This window comes from Nicotiana sylvestris, chromosome 6, assembly GCF_000393655.2.
Source record: "Nicotiana sylvestris chromosome 6, ASM39365v2, whole genome shotgun sequence".
In the NCBI taxonomy this organism is placed as follows: Eukaryota; Viridiplantae; Streptophyta; class Magnoliopsida; order Solanales; family Solanaceae; genus Nicotiana; species Nicotiana sylvestris.
The window spans coordinates 16426831-16441341 of record NC_091062.1 but is presented as its reverse complement, the minus strand read 5'-3'; the positions used below and the strand labels follow the sequence as shown (position 1 = coordinate 16441341).

The window sequence follows — 14511 nt, the reverse complement described above, 5'->3', positions numbered from 1 at the left end:
CCAATTCCCCCCATGAAAATCATTAATTTTAAGTTGAAATCATGTTGATGTTAATGATTGAAGGAAATGAGTTAAAATTAACTTACAATCGATTTGGAAGAAGAGTTGTTCTTGAAAAATCGCCCAAAGGAGTTTGTGTTTTGAAAAGATATGAAAAATGGATTTAAAATCATCTAAGTATAAAGTTGCAGATCACAAGTATGGGAGATGCGAACCCCGACCTCTGCTGGGTTGGGAAATGTGAAGGGTGAATCGCAATTGCGAAGTTGCATTTGCGACTGGAGGTCTCGCATTTGCGACTGTAGGGGATTCAGGCGGGTGTCACATTTGCGACATATACTTCGCATTTGCGAAGAAGGCTGCCCAGGCCACCTCTGCATTTGCGATGCATGGCTCGCATTTACGAGACATGCTTCACATTCTAAAACACACCAGCATAAAACCTGCAATTTTCTAAGTTCAAAATGCACCCCATGGCATATCCAAAACTCACCCGAGCCCTCAGGGCTCCAAACCAAATATACACACAACCTCGAAAACATCCTACAGACTTATTTGTGTACTCAAATCACCAAACTAACATCATGAACATCGAATTAAACCTCAAGATCGATGGAATTTCTCAAAACTTCTTTAAACATCAAATTTGCATTTACGATCCGAATCACGCCAAATGGGTTCTGTTTCTTACCAAACTTTACCAACAATACATATAAATCATAGTGAACCTGTACCGGGCTCCGAAACCATAATACGGGCCCGATACCACAGGTTTCACATGATATTTCACTTTCAAAAATCTTTATATTTTTCAGAAAATAATTTCTTTCAAAAATTCATTTCTCGGGCTTGGGACCTCGGAATTCGATTCCGGGCATATCCCCAAGTCCCATATTTTTCTACGGACCTTCCAGGACCGTCAAATCACGGGTCCGTCTCCGTTTACCCAAAACATTGACCGAAGTCAAATTAATTCATTTTATAATCAAACTTTATCATTTTTCATAGATTTTCATATATAAGCTTTCCGGCTACGCGACTGGACTGCGCACGCAAATCGAGGTTATGACTCGATGGCTTGAATTAAGAGAGAGAAGCCGAGAGCGATAAATAAAGAGAAATCAATTATGCAAAGTTGCAATGCACAAAAGTTTGATTCTGATACTATGTGAAAACATTTGAGCATCCAACCAAATTCTTAAGGTGATGGGTGGAATGGTCTAAGACGTCATATATAAACCCCATTGAAAATCCTTTTATAATCAATACAAGGGATAACTATAACCCAGTATGTTGAAAATATAATTAAGTAAGTAATTTTGTGATTTCTTTAACAACTTAAACTTTTAAATGATAAAGTAATATATTTCAGCAGGCAAAAATATTTTTTTAATATAGATAAAAGTTTGATACTTTACAACAATAATAATTACGCTTCAACCCCAAATAAAGTTATGCTCGGCAATATAAATTATCACTTCTTCTTTTTTCAAACTCAATTCATATCATCGTCATGGAAAATTTTTGTTACTTTAATATGAAAAAAAAAATATTTTGTAAGTTTATTAGTGAACAAAATAGGTGACCATAGGTGAAATATATCTAAGATGTTCGTGTGCACTATAATAAATATTCAACTTATATAGCATGACTAAAGACAAGTAACTTTTCACCAGGTTGTTATTGCTGAGGAAGTTGGTCATGTCAGAGTGCTCACTTTAAATCTTCCTAACCAGTTAAATGTCATCTCTATAAAAGTGGTAAGTTTTACAAAATAGCAAGAAGGAACTTAAATCTGATTATTTAATTCAAGAATTGTTTTAAATGGCGTCTTTCCCATTCACAAAAACACATTTTAATTTCCGTGTACAAGGCATTGGTTCTAGGACAAAAACTCGAGAAAATTGAGAAAGATGACAATGCACAACTTATTATCATCGAGGTAAGTATTTTTTTTGTCACGACCCAAAAACCACTAAGGATCGTGATGGCGTCAGACACCATTGTCAGACAAGCCAAACAAAATACTTAATCAAATTCTCGTTTTAATAAATTTAAAAACTATGATTTTCATTCAATTTTACCAGTAAAAGATAATCGTTTCAAATCGAATATGAATGTTAAGCAGTTAATACAAGATATCCCATAATCATCCCAGACCCCGGTGTCACAAGTGCATGAACATTTACTAGGGAATTACGTAAAATACAGTGATTGTCCGAAATACAAATGGACAGAAATGAAAATACAGTACAATACTCTGAAGGAGACTCTACTGGTTGCGGGTCGTCTCGATAATTGCAGCTCACCCAAGTCTCCATATCAATCATGCCGCTATGCCACGAGCCACATATAAAACATGTGCAACAAAAATGCACAACAAGTGTAGTATGAGTAAGAAAACAACGTGTACCCAATGAGTATCCCTTCTAATCTCGAAGAAGTAGAGATGAGAGGTCAACTTCGACACTTGCTAGTAGTCCAATAGTAATATTATTAATGCGATGAATCACGAATTTATTAAGAACAATAGTAAATTCAAATAAGTCACGAAACAGGTAAGAGTTCCTTTTTATTAAAAGTCTCCGTATTCATAATCCATTAATTAAAAATTATCTCAAGTCGGGGAAAGCAAATATCAATATCAATAACTCTCAAGGCAAGCAATACATGCATGTGCAAATCATGCCGAGGTCGTTCGGCCCGATCCAACATAAATGTAAAATGTGTACTGCCGAGAGTCGAACGACGCGAACCATAGATGCATCTATTACCCCGCTCGTGAATCATACATGCGACGCAGTCAACATAAATAAACAAACACCCTGCTCAAGAATCATACATGCGACGTAGGTACACATAGAAATACATGCTCAAACAACAAATTAAGAATTTATTGGGGAACGTTTATCCAAATAAAAACCGATTCTCTTTTAGCGATTTAAGAAAATGAAGTTTAATCCTTTTAGAAATTCATTTACCAATTTGATAAGATTTAGGCAATTCAACTGCCAACAAGATTACAGATATTCCAAGTATAGCATGCTTTTTGGGTCCTAGACTACTCGGGCTTACACATAATAGTTGTTACGCACGGACTCTCGTCACCTCGTGCATACGTAGCCTCCACAAATAGGAGCACATGATCAATTATATCACCTATGAGGACAATTACCTCTTACAAGTTTAGAAAGGAGACTCACCTTGCTCCGAAATTTCCATAACCGGCTTCCAAGCCCTTCCAACGACTCCAATTGATGCACACGCCCCAAATTATTCAAATAACAGGCAAACCAATAAAAAGATCACTCTAATAATTGTAACAATTCAAATTATATAAGTTCCCAACTCCGCTCGAAAAGTTGACCAAAATGCCCTCGGGCCCACATGCTCGGATTCCGAAATTTCTCGAAGATAAATTCTACCCATAGCTTTACTAAATCAAATATACAATTTGCTCAAATTTTCATGCTCAAATTCAAGGTAAAAGTCCAAAATTCCAAATTCTAGGTCTTCCCCAAAAATTTCAAATTTATACTAATTTTTCATGTCTAAATCCATGTAAGATCACATATTTAACTCAAAAATAGGAAGAAATCACTTACCTAGTGTTGCTTGGTAAAAATCCCTCCTTGAACTCTCCAAAATCGTCCAAGCCAAATGAAAGAAATGGGCCAAAACTCGTGTTTAAAACAATCTGCCCAGGCTTCATCGAGTTGTACCTTGCTCTGTGCAGGTTGTACAGCCAATTACCATTTTCCACACCTTCTGTTAAAATGCACATAACTCCTTGTGGAAATATCCAAATGACAAACGGTTTGAAGCTTTAGAACCTAGACTTGAAGATATTCCATTTGATAGGTTGTACACCATATAATGCTTTATATATTACGAAATAAGAGCTTCTAAAGTCGGCTCCATGCATCAGAAAATTCTGTCGAAACTGCTCCACCAACCATCTTCAATTAATCATAACTTTCTGATAAAACGTCCAAATCATGAATGGTTTAACTTTCTGGAAACTAGAATGCAAGGACAACAACTTTTTTGTTTTGCAAATTTTCATATTCCTTATAAATTTCGAGATATAAGCTTCCAAAATAGCCTCCTCGATTGCACTATTACTGTCCAAAACAGCAGCTGCAGCAGATTTTCAGCAGCTTCAAATTTCCGAAATCAATCCGTTAGCCTTCCAAAATCCACCCGAGACCCTCGGGACTTCAACAAATTATACCAACATGTCCCAAAATATAATACGAACTTAGCCGAGGCTTTAAATCACATCAAACAACGTCGAAATCATGAATCGTACTCCAATCCAAACTTTGCACACAAGTCATATTCGACATTATGGAGCTGCTCCAACTTTCGAAATTAGAATCCGACCCCGATATCAAAAAGTCAAACTCTCGGTCAAACTTCTCAAAAACCTTCAAATTTCTATCTTTAGCCAAATGACATACAGACCTCCGAATTCATTTCCGATCGCGTTCCCATCTCCAGAATCACCATAAGGAGCTATTCCCAGACTCAGAATCCCAAACAGACATTGATAACCCTGAAATGCACTTCAACCCAGACTTTTGAAATTCCTCCAAAATGCTAACTTCCACAATAGGCACCAAAGCATTCCCGGGTCTTCCAAAATTCGATCCGGACATACGCCCAAGTCCAAAATCATCATACGAACCTGCTGGAACATTCAAATCCCGATTCCGAGGTCATTTACCCAAAAATCCAATCTTAGCTAGTTCTTTCAACTTAAAGCTTCCGAAATGAGAATTCTCTTTCCAAATCAACTCTAAACTTTCTGGAATTCAATTCCGACCGTGCGCACAAGTCATAATACATGAAGTAAAGTTGCTCATGGCCTCAAACTACTGAACGACGCGCTAGAGCTCAAAATGATCGGTCGGGTCGTTACATTCTCTCCCACTTAAAAATACGTTCATCCTCGAGCGTGCTAAGAACGACGCTAGGGTTGCCCGAAATCACTATTTAACACCTCGACCACCTACCCGTGCTACCACAACTCAGCTGGGCACCCTAGCTCGATCAATCTGAATATACCCTTTTTTACTTAGGCAAATAAGCCTTAGAGCCCAATTCCAACATCCAAAAATCTCTGCCAGGACTGTTTCCAACATACGAACACCGTATCAATCACCACACGATGTACCAAAACATGACTGCATACCCTTGCTGAATTCACACCTTGCACCACTTTATTCACTGAACCACAATAACTTTCTCTGAGCATAATAGTCGAAATTCTACGAATCTAATGCTCCCATTGCACCTCATGACATACATAGGTCTTGCTCTAATTCTTACAATACCTCCACGACGGAAGAGATGTGTAGAGTTTCATAACCAACTGCCGAATCATAAAATCATTTGGTCTATACTCCTGACAAGAACCATCACCTCATTCTAAACCAAATAGTGGTCTTTGCTCCTTAATATACTTCATATAATCAGATTGCAATGATCCTAAATCCAATGATCTCGTCTCACCCAATACGAACTGCTCAGGCAATAAGCCACAATGTGCCAATGGGCTACCAATTTGAATGCGATACAAAAGGAAAACGAACCTTGAAAATGAAATCCAATTACCCCGCTCGCCACTCATACATGCAATGCGGTCAACATGATTAAACAGACACCCCGCTCGCGAATCATACATGCGATGCGGGCACACAGTAAATAGGAGTTTTCTTCAGGAAAATGGGAAACAAAACACATAAAACAGATATAGGGAACTGTACTCAATATCACACTATTGCGGCGTGCAACCCGATCCAAACAACATACCCATGGCGGCGTGCCACCCGATCCACACATAAAATTCACATAAGGAGATACACACCGAGCCAGATTGCTCATTACAACAAAATGTCGAACGTCGGTCACAAGCATGCTAAGTGCATAATATTATCCCTGGTGAGACATATAGCGTCATAAGCTACAAACTCAAGCACAACTAAGGTGCGATATATGATCTGAATCTTAAGACCATCTAGCTCATATAACATCATCTCTACGCGGAACCTCAACACATAAGAAATTCACCAAGCCATCTCACAACTCATACGGTGCAATATATCATTACATGAAATAACCGACGACGAAATAGTACCCCAGTTACTTTTCCATGAGGAGCGCATCGCTGAAATAAACACATCTGGCCTAATATAGAGCCCATATTCACATTTAGATCCATCCACATACCTCAAGCGGATTCAAAACCACACTGAACTAAGATAATAACCTTCCAAAGGTCCATAATAACTCCCCTTTTTCTTATAACACACGAGAACTACCATCATGACCGGAGTAATCCTCCACAGTCCACAACCCAATAAACCGAGTGCCCTTCAGGCATCAATTCTCAGTTTAACGACATCACTACAATCTTCATACTTGGTTTAACTCTTCAATCAATCAAGTGACTACATGTCACACTTATACGACCTTCCCGTGGGACACACTCCCACATCCTTCCGTAACAGATAACAAGTCTGTACATCCAAACCACCGGCCGCACTATCGCTGATAAGCGATAAAGAATCCTTAACCAGGATGCAAAGAGTTTTTCACAAAGCACCGATCTCAGGTGACGTGGAAGACAATACTAACTTACTTTAAACATCGAAACTCCCTTCCTGCTCATCCGAGCTTGTAACATCCTTGTCAAAACCGAACTACAACCTTGATCCTTACTTCAAATTCCATACACTCACTGCACCCAACATGCCAATATGCGATAGAACACGATTTTTCATCATAACTCCGGAACCACAAATAGATTAACACTTCATCATATAATTTTTTTTACTTAACTCACTTCAGAAGAACTATAGCAACACAGTTGAATTCTCATAATCGTAGAATATGCAAATCTCTAAGTAGTGGTCTAAGCCACTATAGCCCTTTCGGGATCTACCTACACATAATAGTCCATAACAGTAGAATACTTCTGAATAACATCAATTATGGTGGCCGACAAGCCTCGCACGTACCGTCACAATTCGCTTGCATATCTGGACCACACTGAAGGAACTAATCACTACCACCAATATGCCAGCCTAACTATGGCTAACCGATCTATCTTCTTTCAATTTATCCTTGATTGCCTTAGAAATAATAATAACACCATTCAACACATAGTACACTCCATCCGCACTCATCCCGAGTGACCCTGAATCACGAGACCATGCTGTCTCAAATCCCATGAACCGTTTCATACCTCCCTTGTGCGCATATTCTCATCCTCAACTGGTATGCCCATTCTGATAATCCCTCTAAGAATCCAAAGTCCTTTCTCATTTTCCTCCCAAATGTTGTACTGCAAGTCAAAACATCATAGAACATTCTGGGCCTCTTCTCATAAGCTGCTACGAAAGCTTGATTCTTAACCATACTTGTAGGCTCGAAATCATTAGGCACCACACTTTAACCTTTGAATCTACTAGGACCGTTGTTGAGAGCCACCCACTCTGACTTGGCCCCGAATATAATCAACTCCATGAATCTTCTAGCACATGAATACCCTCTCGACGAAGCACCCGACAAAATCACTTCCTTTGAAACCCGCATCTATACAAGGCATAAATCCTGAATCCTTCCCCAAGTCTGAACATGAGCCAATAAGGCCAACCATAGCACAACTTTAACAATTCTTTTGCTCAAATTACCACTTTTATTCTTTTCCCGTAGCTGAAATAGCCCATCAATATGCTAATAACTATATATCTCACAAATAGGCGATCAGACAATCCAACCGTAGGCGGTGGGACTCTCCCACTTAGCTTGAAGCCACTATTACACAACTTTGGAAACCACCAAGGTTCTTTATCTCTTATTGACATGACCTTGCGCAATTAAACCGCCAAATTCCTCGAAATCCTTCCTTTAGCATTTTATGAACACTCTGAATCTCTAACAACATTCACACATTAGACCTCTTACCAGATAGTTAATAGAATACTTCGCCGAAGCTTTGCCAACCACGCGATCGCTAATCTGCTCATAGAAGACATCCCCCAAATTTGGAGACTACACACCGATATCTTCCAACATCGCAGCATGGGGTACAATTACTACGACACCAATAATCCATCCTGAGCTCGTGCTCATCCACCAGTTGCACAAGTCCATTCACTCCTCGTGGACATTAACTAAATGTGCGATAATATCTTCCAATTCGAAATTATGTTGTATCCTTCTTTATATCAAGCAGATCCTTTCCGTTATATCGAATCTCCCACCGTTATGCTAGCCAATATTTCAAATTAAGCTCGTAGACCCAATCACCGTCCACTAAAAATTCCCAAATCACTCTAACTGTCCTCAAGGGTGTAGTTATCCTGCCACTGAATCCATGTGCTGCTCTGCCACTCTCCCACTTTGGCCGGACCCTCTTCTTTAAGCAACTATTCGACTTCCGCTTCTTACACTTGGCCTTCTAGACATTTAACCACTGCATGACACTTCCCACATGTCCTTCCCCATCCTTTGCTGCCTAGTTTTTGCCTTAGATCAATATATATATCTCGGTAGCACTTGAACTAATGGACTGCTACTAACTTTATACTTTTTCGAAGATCATGTTTTCCCGAGCCGTTGACATTAGAAACATCGACTCAATCCTGAACAATTATAGTCTGGTTGCCTTTCCTCCACCGGGAATGAAATACCGAGTCTTTGAATCATGCAATAGTAGGCTTCCTTTTAGGTCATTCACTGCCCGAACATATTGGTAAGTATCCTACCATCACATCAATACTAGGCGATAGCAACGCACGAATCATCATAACATTGATGCCAGATCTCAAAACCTTAGGTAATACTGATACTTAGCTGAAACGACAAAACGACCTTCTACAAGGTGAAGACAATATCCCAAACAACTATGCAGGGAGAAACATCCCGCACCACATCTGTAGTACTATTACAATTCCTCAATTCCCGATTTATAATAAGCGCTTCACGTCGCATAAGATTGAGTAGGAAGGAAACATGGGCATAAGCCTCAAAGGAATCAAACCACATGATGAGGAATCAAGAAGGGAAGTGATTCTAACAGCCCTGTAGCCTCTCGAAGATAAGTACAAACATATCCGTACCGATCCGCAAGACTCTCATAGACTCGCTCATGACTTGTGAGACCTAAGGGAACCTAGTGATCTGATACCATATTGTCACGACCCAAAATCCACTAAGGATCGTGATGGCGTCAGACACCGCTATCAGGCAAGCCAACCAAAATACTTAATTAAATTCTCGTTTTAATAATTTTAAAAACTATGAGTTTCCTTCAATTTTACCAGTAAAAGATAATCGTTTCAAATCAAATATGAATGTTAAGTAGTTAATACAAGATACCCCATAATCATCCCAGAACCCAATGTCACAAGTGCATGAGCATTTACTAGGGAATGACGTAAAATACAGTAAGTGTCCGGAATACAAGTGGACAAAAATCAAAATACAGTACAATACTCTGAAGGAGACTCTGTTGGCTGTGGGTTATCTCGATAATTGCAGCTCACACAAGTCTCCATATCAATCATGCCACTATGCCACTAAGCCACTAGACACATATGAACCTATGCAACAAAAATGTACAGCAAGTGTAATATGAGTACGAAAACAACGTGTATCCAATGAGTATCCCTTCTAATCTCGAAGAAGTAGAGATGAGAGGTCGACTTCGACACTTGCTAGTAGTCCAATAATAATATTATTAATGCGATGAATCACGGATTTATTAAGAACAACATTAAACTCAAATAAGTCACGAAACAGGTAAGAGTTCCTTTTTATTAAAAAGTCTCCGGATTCATAATCCATTAATTAACAATTATCTCAAGTCGGGGAGAGAAAATATCAATATCAATAACTCTCAAGGCAAGCAATACAAGCATGCACAAATCATGCTGAGGTCGTACGGCCCGATCCAACATATATAAAATGTGCACTGCCGAGGGTCGAACGGCGCGAACCATGGATATATCTATTACCCCGCTCGCGAATCATACATGCGACGCAGGTACACATAGAAATACATGCTCAAACAACAAATTAAGAATTTATCGGGAAACGTTTATCCAAATAAAAGCCAATTCTCTTTTAGAGATTTAAGAAAATGAAGTTTAATCCTTTTAGAAATTCATTTACCAATTCGATATGATTTAAGCAATTCAACTACCAACAAGATTACAGATATTCTAAGTATAGCATGCTTTTGAGTCGTAGACTACCCGGACTTACATATAATAGTAGCTACGCACGGACTCTCGTCACCTTGTGTGTACGTAGCCCCCACACATAGGAGCACATAACCAATTATATCACCTATGGGGATAATTCCCTCTTACAAGGTTAGAAAGGAGACTCACCTCGCTCCGAAATTTCCATAACCGGCTTCCAAGCCCTTCCAACGACTCCAATTGATGTACAATGCCCCAAAACTATTCAAATAGTGGGCAAACCAATAAAAATTCAATCTAATACTTGTAACAGTTCAAATTATATAAGTTCCCAACTCCGCTCGAAAAGTTGACCAAAATGCCCTCGGGCCCACGTGCCCGGATTTCGAAATTTCTTGAAGATAAATTCTACCCATAGCTTTACTAACTCAAATATACAATTTGCTCAAATTTTCATGCTCAAATTCAAGGTAAAAGTTCAAAATTCCAAATTCTAGGTCTTCCCAAAAATCCCAAATTTATACTATTTTTTCATGTCTAAATCCATGTGAGATCACATATTTAACTCAAAAATAGGAAGAAATCACTTACCTAGTGTTGCTTGGTGAAAATCCCTCCCTGAGCTCTCCAAAATCGTCCAAGGCAAATGAAATAAATGAAAGAAATGGGCCAAAACTCGTGTTTAAAACAATCTGCCCAGGCTTCATCGAGTTGTATCTTGCGTTGTGCAGGTTGTACATCCTATTACCAGTTTCCCCTGTTGTACACCTTCTGTTAAAACGCCCATAACTTCTTGTGAAAATATCCAAATGACAAACGATCTGAAGATTTAGAACCTAGACTCGAAGATCTTTCATTTGATAGGTTGTACACCATATAGCTCTTTATATATTTCGAGATATGAGCTTCTAAAGTCGGCTCCATGCATCAGAAAATTCTGTCGAAACTGCTCCACCAGTCATCTTCAATCGATCATAACTTTCTAATAAAATGTCCAAATCATGAATGGTTTAACTTTCTGGAAACTAGAATGCAGGACAACAACTTTTATATTTTTCACAGTTTCAGATTCCTTATATATTTCGAGATATAAGCTTCCAAAATAGCCTCCTCGATTACACCATTGTTGTCCAAAACAACAGCTGCAGCAGAAAAAGCAGCAAATTTTTAGCAGCTTCAAATTTCCGAAATCGATCCGTTAGCCTTCTGAAATCCACCTGAAACCTCGGGACTTTAACCAATTATACCAACATGTCCCAAAATACAATACGAACTTAGCCGAGTCTTTAAATCATATCAAACAACGTCGAAATCATGAATCGTACTCCAATCCAAACTTTATGAACTTTGAAATTTCAAACTTCTACATTCAATGTTGAAACCCGTCAAATCACGTCCGATTGACCTCAAATTTTGCACACAAGTCATATTTGACATTATGGACCTGCTCCAACTTTCAGAATTAGAATCCGACCCCGATATCAAAAAGTCAAACTCTAGGTCAAACTTCTCAAAAACCTTCAAATTTCTATCTTTAGCCAATTGACTTCAAAATGACTACAAACCTCCGAATTCACTTCCGATCGCGCTCCCAACTCCACAATCACCATACAGAGCTATTATCAGACTCAGAATCCCAAATGGACATTGATAACCCTGAAATGCACTTCAATCAAACTTATGAAATTCCTCCAAAATGCACTTTAATTCAACCGGTCGGGTCGTTACATCTTTAATTATTTTTTTTCTTTTTCTTTTTCTATAATCAGTTAGAAGTTAGTGATTTATGAAGGGGAGCCTTGGAGTAATGGTAACGTTGTCTCTGTGTGACCTATAGGTCACGGGTTTAACCCGTAGAATTAGCCACTGATGCTTGCATCAGGAAAGGCTGCCTACATCACACCTCTTGGGGTGTGGCCCTTCCCCTAACCTGACATGAATGCAGGATGCTTCGTGCACCAGGCTGCCTTTTTAGTCAGAGATTAGTGATTTACGATTTGAAACTCAGTTTCTAATGGGTACATCGCTTTACCCTTCTTTACTTAACTAATATCAAGTTTTTTTTTATCTACAACTGAGTTTGAAATTTTCAAATTGTCATATTTAGCCTTTTTTAATATTGGGTTTTATGTAATGCAAAATATATAGAGAGCTGGCCGAGCTTTTTCTGCTGGTGGGAACTTGAAATATTTTTATGATGGCAGAAAGACAAGCAACTATCTTCTTTTTTTCAGTTTTTTGGGGTGACAAAATATGTTTAGTTGTATAATCTAAAACTATTAAATTATTGACTGTATTTCTTAGGGGATTCTTTCATTGAAGGCATTTATAGAATGTATTGGCTGTGCTAACACATTCATACATACAAGAAACCACAGGTACAAATTGTGTGTTGCTCCTCTACAATTCAATAATTAGTAGTATATGATATGGAAAAAAATGGAGAGATCATAGATTAGGTTAATTTCACGTATGGTTATACTTTATTTACCATAATAGTAAAGTCGTAAAATATTTTTTTTATCATACTAGGTAATTGAATATTATCTATTATGATAGTAGCGTCACAAAATTATTATTTATCACATCAAAGGAACTAAACCTTACCCATTATAATTGTAAGGTCACGAAATTATTTTTTGTCATATTTGTTTTATAACTTTACGCATTATAATAATAGTAAACTTATCCACTACAACATTAATGTTACCTTGATGGATAGGTTTGTTGACGGACTGTCATATATAGTTAGTGGATAAAGTTTAGTGATTTTATTGGTAGAAAAATCCAGTTACTATTATAAAATATAACCCAAAATAATAATATAGAACAGGCAAAAATAAATTAAGAGATATAGAGAGAAAGAGAGGAAGAGAGATTCTTATTTCTTCTTCAATTGTATGTATTTTCCTATCTATTACAAGGACTTTATATAGGCATAAAAAGTGAAGAAAATATGTCATGGAATATGTCATTGAACATACAAAATATGTCATTAAACATTTGAGATGAAGATCATGGAAGAAGAGTAGACATCCAACATAATGTGATATTTATCATAACACTCCCCCTTGGATGTCCATAGATAATGTGCCCCATTAAAACCTTATTAGGAAAAAACCCAACGGGAAAAAAAATCCTAGTGAAGGAAAAAGAGTACACATGTTTAGAAATATGCCTTTTGGTTGCCTCGTTAAAAAACTTACAAGGAAAACCCAGTGGGACAAAACCTTGTAAGAGAAAAAGAGTACAACGCGTATTAACTCCCCCCAATGAGAGCATCAACTCACATCCTTGAGCCTTCACATCCCAATTTTGTACACCAGTTTCTTGAATGTTGATGTTGGTTGGTGAACAAATCAACCATATTATCACTTAAACGAATCTGTTGCACATTGATATCACCATTATTTTGAAGATCATGTGTAAAAAATAACTTTGGTGAAATGTGCTTTGTCTTATCTCCTTTTATGAATCCTCCCTTCAATTGGGCTATGCATGCTGTATTGTCTTCATACAAAATTGTGGGTAGTTTGTCACACTTCAAACCACATTTGTCTCGGATAAGATGTATTATAGACCTCAACCAAATACATTCTCGACTTGCTTCATGAATAGCAATTATCTCAGCATGATTAGAAGAAGTAGCCACAATTGATTACTTAATCGATCGCCAAGATATGGAAGTGCCGCCACATGTAAACACATAACCTGTTTGAGATTGAGCCTTATGCGGGTTAGATAACTACCCAACATCGGCATAACCAACAAGATCGGAATTGCAATTATTGCCATAAAATAAGCCCATATCGATAGTCCCTTTTAGATATTGCAATATCTATTTGATCTCATTCCAGTGTCTCCTTATTGGAGCAGAGCTATATCTTGCTAAGACATTAACCGAAAAAGTTATGTCAGGCCTTGCAGTGTTAGCAAGATACATTAGTGCACCAGTTGCACTAAGATATGGTACTTCAGGACCAAGAAGCTCTTCATTCTTTTCTTGAGGTCGAAACGGGTCCTTATTCACATCAAGTGATCGAACAATCATCGGAGTACTTTATGGATGTGCTCCATCCATGTAAAACTGTTTCATGTGACGACCCAAAGGGTCATCACCGGTTTCTAATTGAATTCTGTGCCTCCGAGGCCTTGAAAACCTCATTTAAGGTTGCCTCGATTTGTATGGCAGTCCGGGCGCGTAGCCAAAAAGCTTAAATATGAAATTCTATGAAAAATGCTAAGTTTTGATATTAAAAAGAAAAAGAAAATTTGACTTCGGTCAACATTTTGG

At 38.0% G+C, this 14511-nt stretch overlaps 1 pseudogene; it reads left to right on the top strand.

Moving 5' to 3' along the window:
• Nucleotides 1-1206: 1206 nt before the first annotated feature.
• Nucleotides 1207-14511, top strand: part of LOC138870303 (3-hydroxyisobutyryl-CoA hydrolase-like protein 5) — a 76931-nt pseudogene continuing 63626 nt past the window's right edge.